This window comes from Mastigoproctus giganteus, chromosome 3 (genome assembly GCF_048544385.1).
Source record: "Mastigoproctus giganteus isolate SK-2022 chromosome 3, ASM4854438v1, whole genome shotgun sequence".
In the NCBI taxonomy this organism is placed as follows: Eukaryota; Metazoa; Arthropoda; class Arachnida; order Uropygi; family Thelyphonidae; genus Mastigoproctus; species Mastigoproctus giganteus.
In genome coordinates, this window is record NC_143577.1 from 233,525,563 (window position 1) to 233,539,977 (window position 14,415).

Consider the following 14,415-nt stretch of genomic DNA (forward strand, 5'->3'; position numbering starts at 1 on the left):
TTACATATGGGAAACAGCAATCTCAGAGTAACGTATCAACTCTGTGGTGCTACGCTGACAGTGGTAGAGAATGAAAAGGACCTGGAGGTAATTGTGCAGGCAGATATGAAGTTCTCTGAGTAGTAGTGCAAACGGGCTGCAAGGGTAGCTCATAGTGTCTTGTCAATGATATACCGGAAGTTTTCTACCAGGGATAAGGAGGTGATTATCCCCTTGTTTACGGCAATGGTCAGGCCACATCTTGAGTACAGTATACGCTGCCGGCCTCATTTCAAGGAGGATGCAGCGCTGTTGGAACGAGTACAGAGAAGGGCAACAAGATTAGTGAAGGAAACAAAGGCTTGCTCTTACGAAAAAAGGCTTTTTGAAAATTACAGTGTCTGGAGACTAGTCACCGGCGGGGTGATCTGATAGAGGTGTATAAAGCCTTGAATGGTTTGAGCATGCTCAATGCTGATGGGATTCTGCCTCTTGTTCAGAATAATCACCTGAGAGGGCTAAATTGAAATTGAGGAAAGACAGATGTAGTATAGATGTGCGGAAATTTGCCTTTAGCCAGCGGGCAGATTGTTGGTGGAACGGACTTCCATCCCTTGTTGTGGAAATTGATAGCCTAAATAAATTTAATGCTCAGCTGGACAGGTTTCGAACGAACGGAGGGGTGAAGTGGAAGTTTTTTTTTTTTTTTTTGGCTGATGCTGCATAAGCTTGCTTTCTTGCATCATATGCTTTTACTAATGCTAATGCTAACGACAGTACACTGATGCAACGGGATCTCGAAAAATTTATCAGATGGGCTGAGATTTGGCAACTGAAGTTTAACATTGGCAAATGTAAAGTACTGCATGTGGAAAGCAGTAACCTCACAGTAACGTATCAAGTCTGTGGTAGTATAATGACAATGGTAGAGAATTAACAGGACCTAGGGGTAATTATGCAGGCAGGTATGAAGTTTTCTAAGCAGTGAAGATGGTCTGTAAGAGTAGCTCATGGTGTCTTGTCAATGATAAACTGGAATTTTTCTAGCAGGGATAAGGAGGTGATTATCTTCTTTTATAAAGCAATGGTCAGGCCACACCTTGAGTACTGTATGCAGATCTGCAGGCCTCATTTTAAGAAGAATGTAGAGCTGCTGGACGAGAAAGAGAGAAGGGCAACAAGATTAGTGAATGGTATAAAGGGTCGCTCTTGCGAAGAAAGGCTTAAATTTTGCAAATTGCAGTGTATGGAGACTAGGCACCTGCGAGGTGATCTGTTTGAGGTGTATAAAGCTTTGAATGGTTTGATCATGCTCAATGCTGATGGGATTCTTTTTCTTGCTCAGAATAATCGCCTGAGAGGGCATAAATTCAAATTCAAGAAAGAGAATTGTAGGATAGATGTGCGGAAATTTACCTTTAGCCAGCGAGTGGTTGATTGCTGGAACAAACTTCCATCTGTCGTTGTAGATGTTGATAGCTTAAACAGATTCAACGCAGAACTAGACAAAACATTTGGAGTGAGCGGATGGGTGAAATAAGAAGGGTGTGTATGTGTGTTTTTTTTTTTTTTTTTGGCTGATGCTATATAAGCTTGTTTTCTTGCATCATGTGCCTTTGCTAAAGATAAAGCTAATGCTGATGAAGGGAAATAACTTCCAATTATATAAGGACAGTTAGAGGATAGATGCGAAATTTGCCTCCAGTCAGCGCTTGGTTGATTATTGGGACAAAATTTCATTCGTTCTGTGGAAAAGAAGGGTGTAAGTTTGATAAATTGAACGAAAAACCAGACAAACTATTGCAGGGGATTAATAAGTGATGTCGGAAGCGGTTTTTTTTTTTTTTTTTTGATTGATGCTTTATAAGCTTTCTTTCATGCATCATTTGCCACTATTGATACGTTCTAAAGTATCTACTCGTTTTTAAGACTCGATTTCATCCATTAGTACGCCAAGCTTTATCTCTTTATCTTAAATTGGCTAAATTTCCCACATCTCGCAGGTAAAGAATTAACCAAATCGGATTTCCTTCATAACTCAAACATAATAGTCTTTTACAGTGATCTGTAAACATGGCACAGTCATAACAAGCCAACAGGCCATGATCCGATGTTTTCTGCTTCCGATCTGTTCCCCTCTAAGCAAATTTATAATTATCTACAGTAGATACTTTTTGTTTTTAAATCAGTTAGTATGAGGCGCTCAGAGAAGAACTACATGCAAAAAAAAAAGTATTAATTTTGGCAGATTTCAGTAAAACTATTCTTTGGTAGTGTATAGTATACTTAGATTTTAGTAAAACAGTTCCAATTGAATGACCGATGTATAAATCTGAACAATGTGGAATTAAATTAGGAACAATAAAATTTCAATGAATAAAGGGACGATTCAGTGAGAGTAAACAGGTTGCCATAGTTGCTTATGCTGATCGGGCAAAGCTTGTTGTTGGATGATTATATTATACAAAGACGGCATTTATTATTATTATTATTATTATTATTATTATTATTATTATTATTGGAATGACCTGAATAAGAGAAGGCAATTTTTGTTAAAATACAAAATACTGCATCCAGTTCAAAAACTGAAGTTAAATTTATTCTTGAAAAATCTTAACACTATTTATGAAGAATCAAATCTGCAATCGAATGGCACACGTAATTTAAGGAACCCAAAAGCAATTACTTTGCCTCACCCTAGGGTACTAAATAGATTTGGAGATAGGCACACTATGAATATATAAAAAACAACTTGCTGGCTAGTGTTGATTTCAGGCTCAGGAGAAGTTATCCCATCTCCAAATTAAAATTTCTAATAAGAAAATTCTTGATACTCAATGATACAGTGGAATAAAATTGCTATATAGATAAATTACTATCTCTGTTTACAGTGTGGAATGTACTATAAGTAGTGACTTCATTGTCTTTTCTGGTTGTAAAAGAATTTGTATACAAAACTGTTGTAAATAAAGAATTTCAACTTGTTGTCAAGAAATTCACTTTTCTTAACAAGTTCATTTATTGTAAACATATTCTCTTGATAAATAAATTGTATTGTATTATTATAAAGCATTATTATTATTTCTCCCTGACTAGGGTTCCACCTCGTGACGGGTATTACTACCAAGTACCCAGGGTGCTTTTTGTTTTGTCTGGTGTTACTGTTGGTCAAGGAACTCTCGGACTACCCTACAGGTGTTCAGGATTGCGACTTTCTGGAGTTCCTTGTAGCTGTTCGCTGGGAGACCTATTGCTGCTAGGCTGTTATGTATGGTCTTTGGCACCATACCTGTGGTTGACACGATGATCGGGATGGTCGTTACTTGTTGCATGTGCCACATCTCTTTGATCTCCTGTCTTCGTTTCTCGTACTTCCTGAATTTTTCCCCATGGGTTTTCTGCAAGTTGCCAGTGTTGGGTACCGCTATGTCAATCAGATAAGTAGCCTTTTCCTTCTTGTCCATAAGTGTTATGTCCGGTCTGTTGTGCGGGATCGTCCTATTCGTTATTATGACGCGGACCCAGTACAGCTTGTGAGTTGGGGTCTCTAGTACTGACTGGGCTTCGTACTTGTAGTACGGTACGCTTTCTCCGACCAACTGGTATTTCCTTGGTAGCTTCTGATGTATTATCCTGGCTATCTGGTCGTGTCTATGAGTGTACTCAATCTGGGTGATCACATTGCATCCCGCAGCGATGTGTTGGATCGTTTATGAGGCCAGGTGGAATCGTTGACATGTGTCATCTAACATTCCGGGCTCTTTGCGATGTATTTTCTATAGTTCCTGGTGTTGATTACCTGGTCTTGGATGGCGAACATGAACCCTTCAGTCTCGGGAAAGAGCGTCCCGCCCGTGAGCCATGCATTGGAAGCAATTTTATCTATATGATCTTGATGGAGATCATTGTAGTGTCTGCCATGAAGTGTCTTCTCTGCCCATCTTTCTAGCTTCGTTTGTACCTCCTGGATGCGGATGGACTCCTCACTTAGGTTGAGTGAAGTATACCACTTGTTTTTCTTCCTTACGGAGTGCTGGAGTGCTGCTGTGTGCTTATGGAAATAATCCTTCAGGTTAATATCGCTGTCTTCTTTTGCTCAGTCAGGTCTATCAGATCCCTTCCTCCCTTTTCCCGGACAATTGCCAGTCTCTCCACGGCTGATTTCGTGTGGTGTTGTTGGCTCTTGGTCATCATTGTCCTCGTCTTTCTCTTGATATTATCCACCTCTGTGTTAGTCCAATCTATGACCCCGACGGAGTTTGTTAGCACTGGGACTGCATAGGTGTTAATGGCTTTAACCCTGTTCCCTCAGTTCAGCTTTGCTTTCAGCAGGGTTCTGAGCCACTGATGGTATTTTTTGGTCAGGCAGGACTTAATTTCCTTGTGCTGTAGCTGCTGAGCCTGCATCATCCCCAACTATTTGTAAGCCTCTCCCTCTGCCATAGCTTCGATCTCTTTATCACTTTGCAGCTGGTAGATTCGGTTGACTAATTTTCCCTGGCGCAATCCGTGGGTCTTGCATTTGTCTAGACAAAATTCCATCCTAATATCATTGCTTAATTCTTCGGCGTTCTGGAGTAGTTGCTGAAGGTGCTTCTCGGTTACCACGTAGAGCTTGATGCCATCCATGTACATCAGGTTGGTGAGGGTATACAGGTTCTTCCTTCCTTCTTTGAGGTTATATCCGTACTTTCTGCTGTTGAGCATGGTAGATAGCGGGTTAATTGCTAGACAGAACCACAATGCGCTCAGGGCATCTCCCTGAAACATTCCTCTACTGATGGGGATTGGCCTGGTTGTGATGTTTTCGACCTTAATGGTGGTACTCCATTTCGCCATCATTTCTCCTAGGAAGTTTGTCACTATCGAATTGACTTTGTAGATGTTCAGCGCCTCTATAAGCCAGCTATGAGGCACAGAGTCGAAGGCTTTGCGGCAATCGATGTAGGCTGTGTACATGTTGCGGCGCTTCTTGTAGGCTTGCTTCATAACCGCGACATCTATGGTTAATTGTTCCTTGCATCCTTTGCTCAGCGGCTTGCATCCTTTCTGCTGTTCGGCCATATGTTCTGGCTCTCGGAGTGGTCTGATATCTTCCTGGTTATGAAGCTGATCAGGATCTTGTACATTGTTGGGAGGCAGGTGATTGGTCTATATTTCGCCGGGTTTGTATTTTTTTTTTTTTTTTTTTTTTTTGGGGCAATCCATATAACAAATATGTACAAAAAAAATGAGATTTTATGTGTACTTTTTTACTACATTAAGAATAAGTTAAATCTTAGAACAAAAGTTACTTTATATTATGCATTAGTGGACTCCCAGCTCAATTATTTAGTAAATGTATGGGCATGAGCAAATATAACTGAAATAAGGGTAATAAACAACTTAATTAACAGGATTTTGAGACTTTTAATGGGGACAAACTTTTGGAATGACCTGAATAAGAGAAGCAATTTTTACTGAATTATAAAATACTTTATCCAGTTCAAAAACTGAAGTTAAATTTAATTTTTAAAAATCTTAACAATTTTTGAAGGGTTGAATCTGCAAAGGAATGTCTCACATAATTTAAGGAACCCAAAAGCAATTGTTTTTCCTCACCCTAGGATACTAAATAGATTTGGAGATAAGCATACAATGAATATAATAAACAACTTGTTGGTCAGTGTAGATTTCAGGTAAGGAGAAGTTATTCTAACTCCAAATTAAAATTCATAATAAGAAACTTTTTGATACTCAATGATACAGTAGATTAGAATTGCTATGCAGATAAATTGCTATCTCTGTTTGCAGCGCGGAATGTACTGTGTTGTGATTTCATTATCTTTTCTGTTAGATAAAAAATTTGTATGCAAAATCTGTTGTAAATGAAGAATTACAACTTGTTGTCAAGAAATTTACTTTTATTAACAAGTTCATTCATTGTAAACAAATTCTGGTGATAAAAATAAATTGTATTGTATTATTATTATTATTATTAGCCATATGGTGCAAGGAAGCCTGACGCTTATGCAGCATGAGGCAAAAAAAAAAAAAAAAAAATTCTGAATTACCCAAAAAGAGGGAGGGAGGGAGAGAGCGTATGAGTAATATTAGTTGAATGGGTGTTTGGTGGCTTGATCTGCATTTTATTTTCTGGGAATTCGAGTGTTCCCCTGAACACTGTGCAATTTACTTCATTAGTAAGGTGCATCATAATGAATTAACCAAGATCGGATTTCCTTCATAACTCTAACTCAAAAATTCCAACTATTATATTAGGCCCATCCGTATTTTCCTGCATATACCTGTTTAATGTATTATGTCTGTAAACTGAGTGTGTTCTCTGGTCGATTTACCTGTTTTGCTGGCTTATTTTTTTTTTTTTTTTTTATGAAAACCCCAAACACGGGAGGTATTAGAACCTATAATACTGAGTACCGTGCTTTGGTTGGAGTTTGAGAAGAGAAAAGATCTTTGTTGACATTAGACTTGAACTTCTGTAGACTGTAATTTTCAGGAAATACGTATGAAGGAAGGTTGTTCCAGAAAACGGCAGTTGAATGAATAAACGATGAAAATTAAAAGTTGGTTCTGTGAGGTTGAAGTTGGACAGTAAATGGATGTTGGCTGGTGGTGGCACGTGTTCGGACTGTTTTGAAAGAGAGAGCGGGAATTATAGAAGCCAATTCAGAAGAACAGTGCTCATGCTAGTATATGTAGAAAAAGCATGCAGCAGAAACAGTACATCTATGAGACAGCAAGTAGAGAGACTCAGTTAGAGATAAGTCATTAATTAACATAACTGACCTCTTCTGAATGGAACTTAGAAACCTGAGAGCTGTTTTGGGGGGAACCGCCCCTGTTGTGGAAATAATATGCAATGGTAGGGCCAATTTGCGATTTGTACACAGTAAACAGCTGTTTGGAAGAAAAGTAAAGCCGAGAGCGAAAGAGAAATCCAATTTTTTTAGATGCAGAGGAAGCAATATTTGTAATGTGCTTGTGCCAAGAGAGATTAGAAGACAAGGTAATCCCCAAAAGAGATATATCAACTTGCCTAGAACTCGGAGTGTCACCAATGATAGGTATAGGAGCAGAACAATCCTTCTTGCGAGATATAAGACGAGATTGAGTTTTAGAAGGATTGAAATCAACTAAGCTGTCTTTGCCCCACTGGAGAATTACCTGAAGATCAGCATTTAAGGAATTGGTACCAGATTTTCGAGAGGTTGAAGCTGATTGAGCAGGGAAAAGTTTCTCGTAATGGAAAGTGGAATGCAATGTGCTATCATCGGCAAAACTATGGATAGGATTTCTAGTCAATGGAAGAAGGTCATTAATATACAAGAGGAAAAGAGTGGGGAAAAGAACTGAACCTTGGGGGACACCGGCATTAGTGGAGAAGTTAGAAGACAGAGAGCCATCTACCATCACCCTCAGTGAGCGATCAGAGAGAAAACTGGATAACCAATTACTAAACACAGTTGGCAAACCATAAGAGGGAAGCTTGTTTAGAAGACCTTTGTGCCAAACAGGATTGAAAGCCTTTGAGATTTCAAGAGCAACTGCTTGTGTTTCACCGAACTTTTTCATTGAATTTGTCCATAATTGCGTAACATAAGCCAGAATATCACCAGTGAATCGACACTGACAAAATCCGTACTGCGATCATTGATCAGATAGGTTTCTAGGTAGTTTAAGAGTTGGCGGTTAATTGATTTCTCCATTACTTTAGAAAGAGTAGAAGTAATTTCAATGGGACGACAATTGGATGTGAGGGATTTGTCACTCTTTTTAGGAACTGGCTGGATATGAGCAAATTTCCAAGCAGAAGGAAAAACACCTTTGGAATAAGAAAGTGAAAAAAGGCGCCAAAGAATAGGAGTAAGTTCAGGAGCACAGGTTTTGAGAACAAGTGGAGAAATACCATCAGGACCTCGAGCTTTTCTAGCATCAAGATTCGTCAAATTCCTTCTGATATCCTTTTGACGGAAGACCACAGGAGGCATTGAATGGAGCGTGTTGGGAATGGTGGGAGGTGTTTTACCAAGATAATTCATACGGGATATGGTAGCAGGTCAGCTTTATCCTTGGCTGACGTGAGAACAGAACCATCTAGTTTTGAAAGAGATGGGAGCAGAGATGGGCAAAAGTTGCGGCCAATAGCTTTGGTAAGTGATCAGATTGCTCAGCTACCATTAGGACAAGAAGCAAGTTTTCTATTCTTAGCCTGTTCAAAATCTAGTTTGGACTGATTAATAACTGCTTTACAATTGTTGCAGGTAGAAAATGAATTTGAAGATTTGGAAACAAGCCAATTACGATATGCAACATTCTTCTCTTGAAAAGCCTTAGCACATTTAATGGAAAACCAAGGTTTAGATAAAGGACGAGATTTTAAAGTGGATTGTGGAATGAACGATTCCATTCCTACAAGACTACTTTCACTGACGCGAACTGAGCAAACGTTGACATCAGAAGTTTTGAAACAGTAATCCGACCAAGGAAAAGAAGAAAAGAAATCTGGAAGGTCATCTCAATTTGTATTATTTTAATGCCAAACAACAGGATCTTGGGACTAGCCATGAGCTCAAGGCTCCCCTAGGGAAGAGACATTCACCAAGTTTTGATCTGAGATTCCTAAAGGACCACTCACTTCGAACGGTGGTTTGTGAGAAAAAGATCAATCCTGTTCTCTGTATATTTAGGATTGTCCGGTATTCTGGTAGGTAAATGAACAATCTGAGCGAGGTTATTAGTAATTGTAAAAGCCTCAGCATCTCGTCCAGCTGGATCGGTATGACTAGAAAATGGAAACCAACTGAGTTGTGAACATGAAACTCACCAGGGAAAATTCCCTCACTGATAAGAAAGTTGGACTGGAGAAAGTGAAGTTGCAAAGAGAGGAAGTCAAAGAGCTCCAAGTGATTAGTGGAGGTGTGAGTATGGTAGAGACAGCAGATGATATTGACAGAAGGAGGTAGAGATTTTAAGCCAGAGAAGATCGAAAAGAGAAGATTCCATGTTACCAAGTCTCTGACAGGGAATATCGGAACGGACATATTAACAAGTACCACCTTTGAGGTACTTGTGCATATTTCCGTTGCGATATTCCCTGTCAGCGAAAGGAATTATACAGCGAAAAATTTGGGCAAGTCAGATCAGCAGTAGTTGAATCAACCGATAACTGAGATTCTCTCAGATAAATTACATGGGGTTTGGCAGACTGTAAATGTCGTTAAGAATAGAACTGAGACACGTATATTTGTGAAATGGACTAGGAAGTGTTCGGGAGGTTTGGATCTTTTCGCAATTAAGCTTACTGTATTAGTTTGACAATTCACGGTATATTCAATAGTAAGAAAAAGTGGGGGGACATGCTGTATGAAGTAATGAAATTTTTTGGATATGGTGTACACATGATAAGAATATACCCAGATCCTTGACATAACGTGGCCTCGACAATGGCCCCAGCATACACACTAATCGTACTCCCTCCAGTCACTATTCGGCAGGCGGATGTAGCAAGATTATACACACTTGACTGATCCGGAAGCCTCCTAAAGAGTTACCAATAGGTTCGGTCCGGTGTTCTAACTAGCGGTCAAGTTAATCCAAGGTTATGATGGACGTCATAACCTTGGATCAACTTGAAGCTTAAGGCTTATGGTCCACCAGCCAAAAAAAAAAAAAAAAAAAAAAATTCTCAAGTTTCCCTGACAGAGAGAAAGGAATCACCTAGAATAAGAAGAATGATGATATCTAGCTCAGGACCCTGGGTGTGCATATTGATTATGAAATAAAAGAGCTTGTGTATTGTAAATATTTTATTGAACATTCGCAAATTTCATAATTTCTGGAAGACATGATACGATGGATTTATGATAACTAAAGTAAGAGATGTATACTTGCGATCGCAAGTATACATCTCTTACTGAGGTTGTCACAGACATTCTCTCAGGTATGCCAGACAAGCTGTACTTGCTACCTGGGAGTCAAAAACGCTGATGGAACTGATATTCGGGTGACACTCAAGTCAAATGGACCCAATTTCGGTGAAGTCCTGACGGTCTGTGACAGACCGTCAGGATTTCACCGAAATTGAGCCAAATCCTCTGCTTGCACCTTCACGATGGTGGGACTGTTTAAATTGGTTCACACTACCCAGGTGGGAACCAACGTAAGCAGGGGTCGAGGTGTGGCGCCCACACCGCATGTAGGAACGCCGCCCCTCTATGTTACCAGGCAGTACTAGGTGGTAGATGACTCACATCAACCGGTGAAATACCACCACTTTGCTTATTGGAGGCTTGAAGTGGTGGAACCCTGTTTAGTCTCTAGGGCTAAGTTCCGGTCAACCCTTCCCTATCTCTTCCATCATGCAGTATGATTGATGACTTTTGAGGTTATGATGAACGTCGTGGCGAGATCCATTATTCCTTACATTTCGAGGCTACAGCTCTAAAATGGTGTTCGCAGGTCGGCCGCTTGTTAGTACACCGGACCGAACTTATTGGTAACTCTCTAGGAGGCTTCCGGATCAGCTAGTGTATAATCTTGCTACCTCTACTCTGCCAGATAGTGACTGGAGGGAGTCCGAGTAGTGTGTATGCGGGGAGCATTCTCGAGGCCACGTTATGTCAAAGATCTGAGTATATTCTTACCACGTGTACGCCATATCTAAAAATTTCATTACTTCATACAGCATGTCCCACCCACTTTTTCTTACTATTAAACACACCATTTAATCATTTGATCAGCATTTAAGGAAATGGTTGTGGATACTCGCGAATATGAAGCTATTTATGCAGGGCAATGTTTCTCAAACTGGAAAGTGAAGTACAAAGTCCTAACATTGGCAATAATATGGAAAGAATTTCTAGTCATTAGAATGGCATTATTACATAAAATAATGGAAGAAAGAACTGAACCTAGGGGAACACCAGATTTTGTGGAAAAGTTAGAAGACAGTGTGTCACTAGCATCACTTGCATCAAGTGGTCATGAAGATGACTAGATACCCAATTGCAAAACAGTTGGAAATCCATAAGATTGAAGCTTATTTAAAGCTTTATGCCAAACACAAATCAAAAGCCATTGAAATGTCAAGAGCAACCGCTTAAATTTCAGGGAGATTTTCTATTGAATTTGTCGATAGATTATTATTATTATTATCTATATGCTGCACCAGCCAAAAAAAAAAAAATCCGTGTTACCCACAGAGAGAGAGAGAGAGAGAGAGAGAGAGAGAGAGAGAAAGAGAGAGATGATATCCAGCTCAGGATCCTGGGTTTGGTAAGCATATGCTCACCAGATGTGAGCCCCTGGGGGTATGGATAATGTAAGCCAATATCACCTGTGGAGGAACATTGACAGAATCCATATTAGGGATTCACTGATCACACGGAAAGGTTTGAGATAATTGTTATAGGATTTTAGGCATATCAGCAATTTATATATTTTGCGTATACAGTATATATCTGTAAATTGCATGTTGAAGATTGAAGGTTGTGGGGTCGATTAGCTGTTTGCTGGACAAAAAAGCAGTTTTTGCGAGAAAAAAAAAACCATATATCCCTCTCCTTAAACCGACTAACTCAAGACAGCTTGTGAAAAGGCCCATAAAAATTTCTCGCGTCATTGACAGGACTCGAACTTAGGTCTTTACCACCGGTGTAGGGAGGCTAGTGATTATATCAACTGTACTACATACGAGAGCATTTCGAGATAGTTAAAGCAGTTCAGAGTTAATGGATTTTTCCATTACTTTGGAGAGAGAGAGAGGTAATTGCAATGGGATGATAATGAGATGAGGATTTATATTCCTTTTTAAGAACTGGTTGGATATGAAAAAATTTATAAATGGAAGGAAAAACGCCAATGGAATAAAAAGGCGACACACAACATAAGCACAGATGAAGAAATGTCATAACGATCTGAAGCTTTCTTGGCCTCAAGCTTGTGTAAAATCCTTCTGACATCCTTTTATTTGAAGACACAAAACGCATTGAGTGGAGGGTACTGGGAATGGTAATAGGTGGTTTAGCAAGATGGTCAATACAAGTTAGAAAAAAATTAGAACGCTATTGTTGGCACTCTTTTGTTGGGGAGACAATAGTCACTTGGTTTTAATATAGATGGGAACATATGTGAGCAAATTTTTCTGCAAATAGTATTTTAGTCCAGTGCTGGACCAAGGTATTCCCACGGCCAGGGGAGAAAGATTTTTCGGCGGTCTTTACTAAGTATATGTAAATATTTTTTGCCTCACTGTACCTGTTTTTGGCATCCCTTAAAGACTGGTACCCCAGCATCCCGTACCTTACCTTAATCTGGCCAACGTTGGGCCTCAGCAGGGATCCAGCGGCTAAACGACCAGATGAACAACGGTATACGGCACTACACATATACAATATCCATACACTTTTAAATCTCTGGCATTTCCAGTGAACTGGTACACCCACATGAAAACTACGCGGAGATGGGGGGAACCCCGGTACCGTCTGGCACTAAATACACCTTACCTTAATCTGGCAGCAAAGATAAAATTAATCGCCAAAAATTCGAACCACCTGCCAAACTCCTATCGGCTAATAGCCCTGCTGCCAACCACAAGCAAACTGCTAGAAAGACTACTCTACACAAGGATAAAGCAGCATTACCAGACAGCGAAACTCAGACATCGCAATACGGATTCAAGCAGGGTTCGTCTACTGTGGAGGCCTTGCATAGCCTCTCAGATTCAGCAGCACTGTAATAATAAATACCCACTAGTCATCTCCGTTGACTTTGTCAGGATGTTCGACACCATTTGGTGGCCAAGCATCCTTGCAAGACTAAGGCAGGCACACGTGCTGATTAACCTATACTCCATAATTAGGTCATACCTCTTGGAGAGATGCATCATCGCGGAAGCACCTTATGGTAGTGAATCGTGGTGTCTGCAGGGGCTGCTCCTGTGGAACATGTTTCTGGATAAGTTCTTGGCTTTGGACCTTGGCGATGGGCGCTCCCAGCCCTTTGCCGATGATCTGGTCCTCACCATTGCTGCAGATAGCATGGCCCAGCTAGAGGAAAAGGCCAACCAGGCAATGTTGATACTGCAAAACTGGACCAGAACCCACTGCCTGACGATATCACCAACAAAGACGTCCTCTATCCTGCTAAAAGGCAAGCTTGATATATGCAGGCCGCCACAAATAAAGGTGGGACCTACCACAATAAAACTAGTGACCCAGTTTAAAATATTTAGGGGTTATACTGGATGGTAACCTTTAACCATCTTATATCAGAGCCAAAATTAAAAGATACTGTGGATTGGTGGCTAGGATCGGCAGGTGGGACTGGGGGTTAAACCAATGCACCGTCAGTTTTATAAAACAATCTTTCTACTGATCATCACTTTCGCCTCAGCAATATGGTTCCCCAAAACAGCAACTGAACTAAACCGACGCATCCTTGATGCAACAAAGAACCATCCTATTGACAGTTGTACATGCTTGTAGAACCAGTATGCACACAATGCAGGTCTTGGCCGGGGCTCTACCCCTTGATTTAGAGATCACCTGCAGGGGAATAAACTACCACATAAAGAGAGGAATACTCTGTACATACCATGGCTATATTGTGGACGTTAATGCATCACGCCAAAATGAAAAGATAAGATTGTAAAAACACCTGATGCAAGTTTGGCAGGAGTGCTGGGCCAACTCAGACAAGAGAAATATCACCAGGAAATTCCGAATATCGACAGGATGTACCCGTCCACCAACTTGGTTTCAACCCGGCTTACACACCACCTATTTACTCACTGGACAGAGGGGCCTTTAAACCCAAGCTGACAACACTGGGAATTGAGGATCCTAGCTATGTCTGTGGGGAGCTTGAGTGCTGGGAATATATTATGTACGACTGTACGCATTATGAGGACCTCAGGTGCAGACTGATCATCGTGATACACTACCTCCTCAAAAACCTGGACTCACTAGAGGAATATATAGCGCTAAAGGAATACGCACAAAAACTATTTGTTAGGTGTAAAACACTGATAGCCATCAACAGAAGAAACAGATTTTTAAAAAAAAATGAGACAAAGAACACACAGGGGACTCAGGGAGAACCTCCCTCAGAAGCCTGCTCACTACTAATAATATCTAATACCTAGCGAACACAAGAATACCCAATGGAGACAGGCGCGGATCTTCCCACCATGATGATGAAGACCACAGCCATTGATAACGGACCTGACCAGCATTCATAGCCGAGGAGGACAAACCTGGATACTAAAGACTACTGATGACAGAGAAGACTGACAAACATCTCATACTGCATAGAAACTCCAAGTTGCCGCCTTGACAGATCCATATTGGCTCAAGGCTCTGCACTCTCTTGTGCGGTGCAACCCTTTTTTCCCACACCCGGCAGGGGGGGAGGTGATGGCTCGCTGTCTCCTCT